Source organism: Chiloscyllium punctatum, chromosome 5 (assembly GCF_047496795.1).
Source record: "Chiloscyllium punctatum isolate Juve2018m chromosome 5, sChiPun1.3, whole genome shotgun sequence".
Lineage (NCBI taxonomy): Eukaryota > Metazoa > Chordata > Chondrichthyes > Orectolobiformes > Hemiscylliidae > Chiloscyllium > Chiloscyllium punctatum.
Window position 1 is genome coordinate 89,236,788 of NC_092743.1, and position 15,756 is coordinate 89,252,543.

The window sequence follows — 15,756 nt, forward strand, 5'->3', positions numbered from 1 at the left end:
CCCATACACGCGCACACCCCCATACCCCTATACACGCGCACACCCCCACACCCGCGCATACCCCCATACATGCGCACACCCCCCATACCCCTATACACACGCACACCCCCCATACCCCTATACACACGCACACCCCGCACAGCCCCCATACCCCTATACACACGCACACCCCCCATACCCCTATACACACGCACACCCCCATACCCCTATACACGCGCACAACCCCATACCCCTATACACGCGCACATCCCCTTACCCCATACACGCGCACACCCCCATACCCCTCTACACGCGCACACCCCCATACCCCTATACACGCGCACACCCCCATACCCCTATACACACACACCCCCATACCCCTATACACACACACCCCCATACCCCTATACACGTGCACACCCCCATACCCCTATACACGCGCACACCCCCATACCCCTATACACACACACCCCCATACCCCTGTACACACACACCCCCATACACGCACACACCCCCATACCCCATACACGCACACACCCCCATACCCCATACACGCACACACCCCCATACCCCATACACGCACACACCCCCATACCCCATACACGCACACACCCCCATACCCCATACACGCACACACCCCCATACCCCATACACGCACACACCCCCATACCCCATACACGCACACACCCCCATACCCCTAAACACACACACCCCCATACCCCTATACACACACACCCCCATACCCCTATACACACACACCCCCATACACGCGCACACCCCCTTACCCCATTACACGCACACACCCCCATACCCCATACACGCACAAAGCCCCATACACCTATACACACACACACACCCATACATGCGCACACCCCCATACCCCTATACACGCGCACACCCCCATACCCCTATACACGCGCACACTCCCATACCCCTATACACGCGCACACCCCCACACCCGCGCATACCCCCATACACGCGCACACCCCCATACCCCATACACGCGCACACTCCCATACCCCTATACACGCGCACACCCCCACACCCGCGCATACCCCCATACCCCATACACGCGCACACTCCCATACCCCTATACACGCGCACACCCCCACACCCACGCATACCCCCATACCCCAATACCCCATACACGCGCACACCCCCATACCCCTATACACGCGCACACCCCCACACCCGCGCATACCCCCATACATGCGCACACCCCCCATACCCCTATACACACGCACACCCCCCATACCCCTATACACACGCACACCCCGCACAGCCCCCATACCCCTATACACACGCACACCCCCCATACCCCTATACACACGCACACCCCCATACCCCTATACACGCGCACAACCCCATACCCCTATACACGCGCACATCCCCTTACCCCATACACGCGCACACCCCCATACCCCTCTACACGCGCACACCCCCATACCCCTATACACGCGCACACCCCCATACCCCTATACACACACACCCCCATACCCCTATACACACACACCCCCATACCCCTATACACGCGCACACCCCCATACCCCTATACACGCGCACACCCCCATACCCCTATACACACACACCCCCATACCCCTATACACACACACACACACCCATACCCCTATACACACACACACCCCCATACCCCTATACACACACACCCCCATACCCCTATACACACGCACACCCCCATACACGCGCACATCCCCATACCCCATACACGCGCGCACCCCTATACACACGCACACCCCCGTACCCCTATACACACGCACACCCCCGTACCCCTATACACACGCACACCCCCGTACCCCGACACACGCACACCCCCGTACCCCTATACACGCGCACACCCCCGTACCCCTATACACACGCACACCCCCCATACCCCTATACATACGCACACCCCCCATACCCCTATACATACGCACACCCCCCATACCCCTATACACACGCACACCCCCATACCCCTATACACACGCACGCCCCCATGCCCCTATACACACGCACGCCCCCATACACGCGCATACACCCATCCATGCGCACATCCCCATACCCCATACACGCGCGCACCCCCATACCCCTATACACACACCCCCATACCCCTATACACACGCACGCCCCCATACCCCTATACACACGCACACCCCCCATACCCCTATACATACGCACACCCCCCATACCCCTATACATACGCACACCCCCCATACCCCTATACACACGCACACCCCCATACCCCTATACACACGCACGCCCCCATACCCCTATACACACGCACGCCCCCATACCCCTATACACACGCACGCCCCCATACACGCGCATACACCCATCCATGCGCACATCCCCATACCCCATACACGCGCGCACCCCCATACCCCTATACACACACCCCCATACCCCTATACACACGCACGCCCCCATACCCCTATACACACGCACGCCCCCATACCCCTATACACACGCACGCCCCCATACCCCTATACACACGCACGCCCCCATACCCCTATACACACGCACGCCCCCATACCCCTATACACACGCACGCCCCCATACCCCTATACCCCCATACCCCCATACACACGCACAACCCCATACCCCTATACACATGCACAACCCCATACCCCTATACACGCGCACAACCCCATACCCCTATACACGCGCACACCCTCATACCCCTATACACGCGCACACCCCCATACCCCATACACGCGCACCCCCCATACCCCATACACGCACACACCCCCATACCCGCACACACCCCCATACCCCTATACACGCGCACACCCCCATACCCCTATACACGCGCACACCCCCATACCCCGATACACGCGCACACCCCCGTCTCCGATACACGCGCACACCCCGTACCCCTATACACACACAACCCCATACCCCATACCCCATACACCCACACACCCCCATACCCCATACACCCACACACCCCCATACCCCATACACGCACACACCCCCATACCCCATAAAACCCCATACCCCTATACACGCGCACACCCCCATACCCCTATACACGCGCACACCCCCATACCCCTATACATGCGCACACCCCCATACACACGCACACCCCCATACCCCAATACACGCGCACACCCCCATACCCCTATACACGCGCACACCCCCATACCCCTATACACGCGCACACCCCCATACCCCTATACACGCGCACACCCCCATACACGCGCACACCCCCATACCCCCATACACCCGCACACCCCCATACCCCACTACACGCGCACATCCCCATACCCCCATACACGCGCACAGCCCCATACCCGCGCACCCCCACACACCCCACTACCCGCGCACACCCCCATACCCCCACACCCGCGCAACCCCCCCATACCCGCGCACCCCCCATACCCCCAATACCCCCACACCCGCGCACACTCCCATACCCGCGCACACCCCCATACCCCTACACCCGCGCACACCTCCATACCCCTACACCCGCGCACACCCCCATACCCCTACACCCGCGCACACCCCCATACCCCCATACACACACACCCCCATACCCCGATACCCCCGTACACACACACCCCCCATACCCCCACACACACACACCCCCCATACCCCCACACCCCCGTACACACACACCCCCCATACCCCCGTACACACACACACCCCCATACCCCCATACACACACACCCCCCATACCCCCACACCCCCGTACACACACACCCCCCATACCCCCGTACACACACACACCCCCATACACACACACCCCCCATACCCCCATACCCCCGTACACACACACCCCCCATACCCCCACAGACACACACACCCCATACCCCACACACACATTCCCCCATACCCCCATACCCCACACACACATTCCCCCATACCCCCATACCCACACACACACACCCCAATACCCCCATACCCCCATACACACACACACCCCCATACCCACACACACATTCCCCCATACCCCACACACACACATTCCCCCATACCCCACACACACACATCCCCCAAACCCACATACCCCCGTACACACACACCCCTATACCCCCATACCCCCACAGACACACACACCCCCATACCCCCATACCCCCACAGACACACACACCCCATGCCCCCACAGACACACACACCCCATACCCCCACAGACACACACACCCCATACCCCCACAGACACACACACCCCATACCCCCACAGACACACACACCCCATACCCCACACACACACACACACCCCATACCCCACACACACACTCCCCCATACCCCACACACACACACTCCCCCATACCCCCATACCCACACACACACACTCCCCCATACCCACACACACACACTCCCCCATACCCCCATACCCACACACACACACTCCCCCATACCCCCATACCCCCATACCCACACACACACACTCCCCCATACCCCCATACCCACACACACACATTCCCCCATACCCCCATACCCACACACACACACACACTCCCCCATACCTCCATACCCACACACACACACTCCCCCATACCTCCATACCCACACACACACACTCCCCCATACCTCCATACCCACACACACACACTCCCCCATACCCCCCACACACACACACTCCCCCATACCCCCCACACACACATCCCCCATACCCCCCACACACACATCCCCCATACCCCCCACACACACATCCCCCATACCCCCCACACACACATCCCCCATACCCCCCACACACACATCCCCCATACCCCACACACACACATCCCCCATACCCCACACACACACATCCCCCATACCCCACACACACATCCCCCATACCCCCCACACACACGTCCCCCATACCCCACACACACACGTCCCCCATACCCCACACACACACGTCCCCCATACCCCACACACACACGTCCCCCATACCCCCCCCACACACACACACCCATACACACACACACCCATACACACACACACACACACCCCTACACACACACACACCCCTACACCCTATAGACACACACACCCCTACACCCTATAGACACGCACACACCTACACCCCATACACACGCACACCCCTGCACCCCATTCACACACACACCCCTGCACCCCATACACACGCACACACCCATACACCCCCATATCCCCATACACGCGCACACCCCCATACACGCACACACCCCCATACACGCGCACACCCCCATACCCCCATACACGCGCACACCCCCATACCCACACACACCCCCATACCCCCATACCCGCGCACGCCCCCATACCCCCATACACGCTCACGCCCCCATACCCCCATACACGCGCACGCCCCCATACCCCCATACACGCGCACGCCCCCATACCCCCATACACGCGCACGCCCCCATACCCCCATACACGCGCACGCCCCCATACCCCATACACGCGCACGCCCCCATACCCCATACACGCGCACACCCCCAGTCCCCATACACGCGCACACCCCCAGTCCCCATACACGCGCACACCCCCAGTCCCCATACACGCGCACACCCCCAGTCCCCATACACGCGCACACCCCCAGTCCCCATACACGCGCACACCCCCAGTCCCCATACACGCGCACACCCCCAGTCCCCATACACGCGCACACCCCCATACCCCCATACACGCGCACACCCCCATACACGCACACACCCCCATACGCACACACCCCCATACACACACACCCCCATACGCACACACCCCCATACACACACACCCCCATACACACACACCCCCATACACACACACCCCCATACACACACACCCCCATACACACACACCCCCATACACACACACCCCCATACACACACACCCCCATACACACACACACCCCCATACCCCTATACACACATGCACCCCCATACACACACACACCCCCATACCCCTATACACACATGCACCCCCATACACATCCACCCCCATACCCCTATACACACACACACACCCCATACACACACACACCCCCATACCCCTATACACACACACACACCCCATACACACACACACCCCCATACCCCTATACACACACAACCCCATACCCCTATACACACACACCCCCCATACACACACAGACACAAACACGCACACAGAAACTCACACTCCTACAGACCCACACACCCTCCCACAGTCATACATGCCTCCTCTCACCGACGTCGACCACTTTACACACATACATACACATGAACACACACACACACACCCTCTCAGACATAGACAATTTACACTCATACACACACTCTCTCACTCACATCCCCCCATCCTGGACAGACACACAAACAAACCCACATATACGTTTTTCAGGGTGAATTGGTACTTTCAGAGCTACATTTTACTTTGCTCAAAAACTGCATGAACCCATGTAAGACTCTGTTAACTCACTTTTTAGATTAGAATCAGTCTAAACATTATGGCAGAGAAAGAACACAGAGGGCTAATACCTTCAACATATTGTCTGGCTGACACCAATTATTACAGATAATCTGAGAATGCCACTTTTTTAAAAAAAGTTTTGTGATTTACATATGAAAGAAGTGAAACTATCATGGTCATTCTAACAGATGAAAGACTTAAACAAATAAAGGTATTTTTCAATGTATAATTTCAGTTACATCACACTGTAAACTTTTGCTATAAATTCTGTGCCTTACGATTGTGTCCTCCACAACCACCTGATGAAGGAGCAGCGCTCTGAAAGCTAGTGCCTCCAATTAAACCATTTGGACTATAACCTGGTCTTGTGTGATTTTTAACTTTGTACTCCACAGTCCAACACCGGCATCTCCAAATTAGAAAAACAGCAACATCTTCAGTGTGTTAGCACCTGCCACCTCACGGTTTGCGTTGCAATGTAATGCTATGCCTTTGTCCAAAGTGTCAATTTACGAGAATGAAAACAAAAAAAGTGCAATAACAGTCCATTTTATATGATCTGATGAAAGGTCATCTATCTGAAATGTTAGCTCTTTCTCTCCACAAATGTTGCTTGACCTGTCAAGGTTTATTCGCACAATGTTGGTTCATTTCCCACATTTGCAGCACAAGCATTAATGGGAGTTGAAGCAGAGCAACTGTCAGTCATCATATAACTGGCACATTCTCTATAGCAACCCCTTTACCAATCAGTGTCCTTTTGCTAATCGAGCAGCGTGCTCTTCTAATACAAATGTTTCATTGGTATTTCTTGTGAATGTCCTGATGAATGCGAGATCGAAAGTTTTGACAAAATGTGTCATTTTTCATCACTGTTTTTTTACATTAGATAAAGAGGTTTCTAGGACTTGCAACTTCTGCTTAGATACCTTAAACAGACTGGAGGACTAGCACTTTTATTAACCCATAAAAAAAGGCACTTTTTTAAAAAAAGTGTAAAGGTATGAACAAATTGCAGTTTTATAAATATTTAAGAAAATACACATTCTGCTACCACTATATGGTTTTTTTTTCTACATAGTGGGAGAATGGACAAAGAAGTGTTACAGCATGGCACTGGGGATGTGAGTGGTCATGGGGTGAGGATGCGGTTCAGTTGAGTGCAGGGACATGGTTTGGCATGGGTGGACATGCATAAGAGCTCTGAACTTTGCTTTAAAACATTCCCTTATCCAGTATGTGATTCACATCACCTATCATTGGCTTTAAAAGGTCCCCTTATCCAATATGTGATTCACCTATCACCGACATGATTCAATGAAAAGTTGTGGAGGACTAGAACTTATCTATGGAATGGAGTCAGTAAATTAGGACTGTGGGGTGTGTGCCCATAATCTGAACTAGTCCACACCTTTAAACAGCACCAGTAAAAATTAGAAACCCTGGGAATAGGATTGGGAATTGCAGAATCAAGTCTCATCAGTTTCCCCGACTCCACAAAAATCCAGCCTAATGTCATTCCCATGACGGAAACAGTGCAGAATGGGACAACCACCCAACAATTGCATTTGGACATTCCTAAAAGGATCTTTCAAGTTAGTAAGATAGCATGCTCCCACTGTTGCACAGTGTGCCTGCAGCAATGTAAGAGGCTACTACATCAAAATTATAGTGGGATTGCACATGATGACTCACTGTGCTAGCTGGTATATTCGTTTACATCAATTTCAAGTAGAACGGTGGGGACCTTCAAAGTAGTAGTCAGGAAAAGACTCTCTCTCCAACTTTGCTTCACATGATTATTTAAAATACGTTAGATAAGAAAAGAGACTCCGAGTAGAAAGCATCGTGGGAAGGGACCTTTTTGTGCCAAGGGTGTGACAAGAACATTTTGTGGTTCTATATTTCTGAAATGCCAATAATCATGATATCATGGGCTCCTCTTTTAAGGGCATAAGACACAGAAAAGGAACAGACCACTCAACAATGTTAAAGCTGTTTGACATCAACTCACCTCCTTTCTCACTTTATCTCCATATCTCTTGTTTTCTTAATGCCCAAGGTTTTCTAGACCCACTGGTTAAGAGAACCAGCCTCCCAATGTCTATCCTGCTCTTTTTAAAATGTTGTATGTTTCAATTCAATAACTGCTCATTTTTCTAAATCCCAGAAAATATAGATCCATTCTACTCCATCTATCAATCCAGTATGTCTATTAAAATTAAGGTGTGCCCTAAGGCACGCATAATCGCACTAAAGCAAGACTTTCTTACTCTTTTACTCCAGCCTGCTCGCAGTGAAGGCTAAAATATCATACAGGTATAGACATCTGCAGCACAGAAAAAGGCCCTTCAGCCCATCGAGCATGCATCGGTCAAACATTACCACCTAACTATTCTAATCACATTTGTCAGCACTTGGTCCATAGCCTTGTATGCCTTGGCATCACAAGTGTATATCTAAACACTACTTCAATGTTCCAAGGATTTCTGCCTCTGCCATCCTTACAGGCTGGGAGTTCCAGATTCCCAACACCCACTGTCTGGATAAAACAGTTTTTCCTTGCATTCCCTATAAGTCTCTTGTCCCTTATCCTATATCTATGCCTTTGGTGTGTGATCCCTCTACTAGGGGAAAAAAAGTTCCTTCCTTTCTACCCTATCTGTGTCCTTCATAATTTTATACATCGCTATCAGTCCCTCTCTATCTCCTCTGCTCCTCTTCATCACTAAAACCCTCCAGCCCATGGAACCTACATGCATTTGCCTTACTAATTGCTTGATGTACTTCTACATCAACTTTGTGATTTGCATACACCAGCACTAACATTTTTTTGAATAACAGCAATTATGAATCTCTCACCTGCTGTTTAAATATACCAATAATAACTTCAGTGATTCATTCTAACAATGAACCTAGAACTGGATTTGAAAATGACAAGACTTAACAAACAATCCACATTACCAGTGCAACAGAGAAAGTGATATGGGCTAATCTTTATCAAGATCTGACAACCTTTAACAGTTGAATAGGGCAGGTTCATGGGCCAAGAGTGTTATCAAATTTAATTTCAAGGAATGAAGAGCAAAATGCTTTGTTAGACCCACTTGCATGATCTCTTGCAATTCTCCAGATTTTGAGAATAGATTAAACAAAACCTACTGTGGAAGCAGATCAAACAACACAAAAATAGTAGAAACAGGAGGAGTGGAACAGGAAGAGTACAGCCCATGGAGTTGGCTTCACCATTCAATATAATCATGACTGACTTTCAGCTTCAACTCCATTTTCCGCCAGAGAAATAAAAAAAATTGTCTATAACAGCTTTCCTTGAATAACTATTAAATGAGCTGCAGTAGATCCTTCCAAATGTTCAACTTAAATAGCTACTTTGAGTTTCCAGGTCTAAGGTGGTGTAGGTCTGATATTCAAGGACGATACCAGGGCAGTGCTAAGAGATGATATAGGTTCTAAGGAGAATAAGATTTAAGCCATTTGGGTGGAAATTAGAAATTCTAAAAATAAGTCACTGATAGGTGTAATCTATAGGCCACCAAATAATTACATCACACTGAGGTGGGCAATAAACAAAGGAATAACTAATTCCTGTTAAAATAGTATGGCAATTATCATGGGGGACTTTAATCTACATGTCAATTGATTGAACCAGCTCAGTCAGGGTAGCTTTGAGGAGGAGTTCGGTTAGTGTATCTGTGATAATTTTCTTGAACGGTATGTTCAAGAGAAAGAAAGCTATCCTAGATCTGAAACTGTGTAAGAAGGCAGGAATAATTAATGACCTCATCCTTGGGGATCTTCTTGGAAGTAACGATCACAGTATGGTTGAATTTAGAATACAGATGGAGAGTGCGAAGATAAAATCCAATACCAGGTGCTATGCTTGAACAAGGGAGACTAAAATAGGATAAGGAAGAAGTTGGCTAAAGTAGACTGGAAACAAAGATTTTATGGTGGGACAGTTGATCAGTAGTGGAGCATTTTCAAAGCAATTTTTCAAAGTGGTCAGCAGAAGTATATTCCAGTGAAAAGGAAGGATTGTAAGAAAAGGGGTAATCTGCCGTGGGTGTCGAAGAAAATAAGGGAGACTATCAAATTAAAAGAGAAGGCATACAAAGTGGCCAAGATCAGTAGGAAACTAGAAGATTGGGAAAGCTTCAAAGGGCAACAGAAAGCCACAAGAAGAGCTATAAAGAAAAGGTCAAACATGAGAAAAATAACAGCACAGAATATAAAGACAGATAGCAAAGGTTTCTATAAATATATAAAACGAAAAAGAGTGGCTAAAGTAAACGTTGGTCCTTTAGAAAATGAGAAGGGGCATTAGGCAGGAAATAGAATTTTGTCCTTCATTGCTAGGGCGATTGAGTTTAAAAGCAGGGAGGTTATGTTGCAGCTGTACAGGGTGCTGGTGAGGACTCACCTGGGAGTACTGCAAGCAGTTTTAGTCTGCTTACTTCAGAAAGGGAGGTTTCGCACTACAGGGAGTGTACAGGAGGTTCACCAGGTTGATTCCGGAGTTAGAGGGGGTTGGGTTATGAGGAGAGACTGAGTAGACTGGAATTATACTCATTGGAATTTAAAAACATACAAAAAGTATGAAGGGAATAGATAAGATGCACACAGAGAGGATATTTCCACTGGCAGGGGAAACTAAGACAAGAGGGCATAGCCTCAAAATTAGGGGAAGCACATTTGTGAATTTATGGAATTCCCTGCCCAGTGAAATAGTTGATGCTACTTCAGTAAATGTTTTTAAAGCGAAGATAGATTTTTTTTGAACAATAAAGGAATTAAGGGTTATGGTGAGAGGATGGATAAATGGAGCTGAGGCCACAAAAAGATTAGCCCGGTCTTATTGAATGGTGGAGCAGGCTCAAAAGGGCCAAATGGCCCACTCATGCCCCTAGTTCTTATGTTCTTAGAACAGAATTTTCTGCTGCAATCTTTAATTTTCCAGGCAATTTCCTCCTGCTATGTCAGGGCTTTTGCAGGGTTCTGATAGTAACTCCCATCGAACTTTTACAAGTGATTACCTGGCTATCAGAAAACCAGGCCATTAATATACTTGCAAAAGTTGGCCTGTGACAGCAAATGATCTAAAGTATAAATAAGTGTGAAGTCATATATTCTGGTAGAATGAATGAGGGAGACATTCTTGTTAGAAAATGAATGTCTAAATAAGGTGGATGCTACTGACATTGATTCCATCTTTCTGTCGAGCTAGACTGCTTGGTGAACTTGGCATCCTATTCAATCCTGAACAGAGCTTCTAATGCAATATAATCTGTCATTAAGACTACATATGTCCTGCTCCCAAACTTCACCACCTCCGTTTATCTCATCATGCCTTTGACACTTCGAGGCATAGCTATTCTAGTGAGTTTCTGTAGCATGTAAACATCAACTCACCCAATGCACTTCTGTCTGTGCCAGTTCCACAGTAAGTCTTGCTCACCAGTCATTCATGTCCTTCATATGGTAAGTGAGCTGTCTATTTTGGTGGTCATTTCTGGTGCTAGAGTGCAAGATCAAAATAGTCTTTGCTAGTCCTGACTCTCAGTTTTCCATCACATCTGAAGGGAGATGAACAGATAATACCCTTTGAGTACAGTCTTTTTAATAAGGATGGATAGATTTATACTTGGACAGCTGATCTTCTAAACATTTACACAGTGATTACAGAAGATTGGTAAGTATGCAACTGTGATTAAAAAAAATCCACATGAAAGAGAGGAGGAAAAATTAGAATGTGCAGTACTAAAGAAATTAGTGTCATCTGAGCTTGTAAAATACAAATCTCCAAGAAAAACATTAACGTTTCACCTCTATTTATGACAACAGTGAACAGAAATAGCACAAATTATTTACTGAAGTCCACTTTACTGTCTTTGATTTTTGGCCAACAGAATCTGGTGGTAATAAAGCATAACCAGCTATGAAACCTGACAAGATAATTACTCAGTTTCTCCTACAGTTCTACTGACCCTCGTATGCATTTTGTTGGGATCATTTGCCATGGAAACAGAATAAACAGCATTCAAGAATAAAACTATGCTCCTAATTGCTCAGCTGCATTAGCATTAATGGTCCTTTTACAGGCAGTTTCTCTACAGTTTCAAATCAAGCCAAACAATCTGCTGTGTGTCTTTCTGGTCTGAACTGATTTGAGAGATATGCAACATATTAACATGTTCCTGTCTGGTTATTTTTTTTTCAAAACAAATCTTTGAGAAATCAGGATACAAAGTATCAACTCCCATTATTGCTAAATGGCCTTTCAATTCTCATAGCATCAGACCCCATCTCCCGTGGCCTCACCCAGTTTTCATAACAAGAAAACAGACATCGCAACAGATCATTTCTTCAGAATGATTGGGCTACAGATTTGCCAAGTGGCCCTCCAGATACCCAAGTTTGCAACTTTCTTTATTTAACCCTACCTGAACCCCTTTGTTGAGCATCACCTTGATGTGGTAAAAGTTTGGTGCACTCCAATGATCCCATGTATGATGCCACCAGAAATTGCTTGATCCTGGTAGGATCACCAATGGTGGCACAGTTGGGACAAAGTGAAGACAAAGTGCAATCCAAAAAGCAATTAACAGCCAGAACTGACATAAACCAATGTGTCTCTTTTGGCTGTGCAAATGGTCTCAGTCATTGTGGTTTGACATCTCACCAAAAAATGATCAGTCACCTGTGAACATCGTGTGCCCAATGATGATGCCCTATAATACCCACATAAACAAAAGTCTCACACAGGCTACTACCAGAGTTCCATTGCCAAGTCCTGTGTAATCATTCCCCACATCTGTCAGCATTATAGCAGATCCAAAGTTACAGAGCTTGATGGCAAGCTGCCCAGTAATTGGAAGACTTGACATCTCTATCAATACTCTGCGAATACAATTTTGGTTGTGACAAAAATTAACAACTTGAAGCATATGTCACAATATGTTTTCAAGCATTGCTTCTGGTAGGCCTTTGGGATACCTCTCCTGCTCATTTAGAGTCATAAAAATGTACAGCATGGAAACAGACCCTTCGGTCCAACCTGTCCATGCTGACCAGATATCCCAACCCAATCTAGTCCCACCTGCCAGCACCCAGCCCATATCCCTCCAAACCCTTCCCATTCATATACCCATCCAAATGCCTTTTAAATGTTGCAATTATACCAGCCTCCACCACTTCCTCTAGCAGCTCATTCCATACCCGTACCACCCTCTTCGTGAGAAAGTTGCCCCTTTAAGTCTCTTATATATCTTTCCCCTCTCACCCTAAACCTTTGCCCTCTAGTTCTGGACTTCCCGACCCCAGGGAAAAGACTTTGTCTACTTATCCTATCCATGCCCCTCATAATTTTGTAAACCTCTCTAAGGTCACTCCTCAGCCCCCGACGCTCCAAGGAAAACAGCCCCAGCTTGTTCAGCCTCTCCCTGTAGCTCAGATCCTCCAACCCTGGCAACATCCTTGTAAATCTTTTCTGAACCCTTTCAAGTTTCACAACCTCTTTCCAAAAGGAAGGAGATCAGAATTGCATACAATATTCCAACAGTGGCCTAACCAATGTCCTGTACAGCCGCAACATGACCTCCCAACTCCTGTACTCAATACTCTGACCTATAAAGGAAAGCATACCAAACGCCGCCTTCACTATCCTATCTACCTGCGACCCCACTTTCAAGGAGCTATGAACCTGCACTCCAAGGTCTCTTTGTTCAGCAACACTCCCTAGGACCTTACTCATTAATTGTACACATGAGGATCACACAAATCATGCACGAGTTGCAACTTTGTTTCCTTTAATGTATATCCCTCTGACTATGGTTCCGACTCTAAACACATAAGGTTCCACAAGGTTGTGTGCCTTTTTTGAAAAACTGACAGTGGAAAATAGGCAATTGGGAGAGAGCGGAGAGTCCCTAGTCAAGAATTTAGACACACGCAACAAATGTGTGGTGGTTGTTGGACTGAGGTGCCTTTAGGCTGAAGCTTCTGTGACTGGATTGTCCTCTTCAGAACACTATCTGCTCACACCCAAATGGGAAAGGGCTAGGAAAAGCACAAAAATAGGCTGTCCCATTTTCTCCTCTGTGGAGAACCACACATTTTGGGGATCATAATCTACATGATCAAAGCAATAAAATTTTGCAATTTGGAAATGGTATAGAACACTCATGGATAATCAGACGCATAATCATACAGGAGGAAGAAGTGCAATTCCAACATGAGAATTATCAAGACTCCAAACTGACATAGTTGCCCTCAGTAAGACCACCTTCATGGAGAGGGACAGCTGAAGAACCAAGTTGGGGGACATTTCTTCCAATGGAAACAAAAAGCCGATAGCACTCCTCATATCCACAGGGTTCGGCTTGCCACCCAGAAGGCAGGCACTGCCAGGACTCCCAAGTTCAAAGGTTCATGACAGTTCTCTTACATCCCAGCTCAATATGCCATTATTGTCTGTGCTTATACCCTGATCCTTGACTCCAATATTAAGGAAAAGTTCTATTCTGACCTTGATGAAGTCCTCACTGCCAACCCAAAAGAAATAAAAATCATCCTCTGATGACTTTAGTGGCAGAGTTGGCTGTGACTCCAAAATATCAGAAGAGGTGGCATCAGGAAAAGCAGCATTGGAAAAACCAAATGAATGGTGTCCTCCTACTGACAATGTCAACTCAGTGTGGCCACATAATTTACACGGTTTTCTGTCAGAAAGACAAATACAAATCCACAGGGAAGCAACCATCATCAAAATGCTGGCATCTCCTTGATTATGTAATTCATCACGTTAAAAATCTAAGTGATGGCTGGATCACTCAATCCACATAGACTAGATGCCTGCTGGACAAATTATCAACTTGTTCAATTGGTGATAAGCATCCTCTGAGCACCGAGGCATCACAAGAAGCTAAAGCCCAAGAGAATGAACAGCAATGTCCCAGCCCTATAACAGCCTGTCTGGAAAAAAAGAATTCCTAGCACAGCTCCAAATCAAATGTGTAAAATCTTCACACATCCAACTCAACTTCAAAATATTGAGATCAAGTAAAGTCAGTTGTACTAGATAGCTAAGTCCAGCCTACCTGGTTCAAGCATTCTTATTATCAGGAATGGTATGAGAAAACTACATAGAAATACATGATTCCTGCAACAATAAGCAGTCTTCAATACATGGTAGAAAAACCTGAGGCCACATGTCAATAGGATACACAATAGTTCAAGGTATACACAAAGAAAACTCCAGAAGACAAAGGGCAAGTGCTGGGAAGAGAAAGGCCAGGACACCCAACAGTATGCTGACCAACACGGCATGCAAAGAGTTTTTTGAAACCACTAGGGCAATCTCTAGACCAAAGATCAAATGGACAAAATTCCCTTCAGACACAGAATGGTGGTTTTTTCATTTGAGG

The 15,756-nt window shown here is 48.1% G+C and overlaps 1 protein-coding gene across 13 annotated transcripts in view; it reads right to left on the reverse strand.

The window, feature by feature from the left end:
• LOC140477215 (neurocalcin-delta) overlaps positions 1–15,756 on the reverse strand; it is a 437,252-nt gene that overhangs the window by 187,192 nt on the left and 234,304 nt on the right. For 4 of the 13 annotated variants that reach the window (XM_072570720.1, XM_072570721.1, XM_072570717.1 and 1 more), the window contains one exon: positions 11,744–11,907. The exons of the other annotated variants lie outside the window; for them this stretch is intronic. The gene's annotated coding sequence lies outside the window, so the exon portion shown is untranslated. The remainder of the gene's footprint in view (positions 1–11,743; positions 11,908–15,756) is intronic. 13 annotated transcript variants of the gene reach the window in all.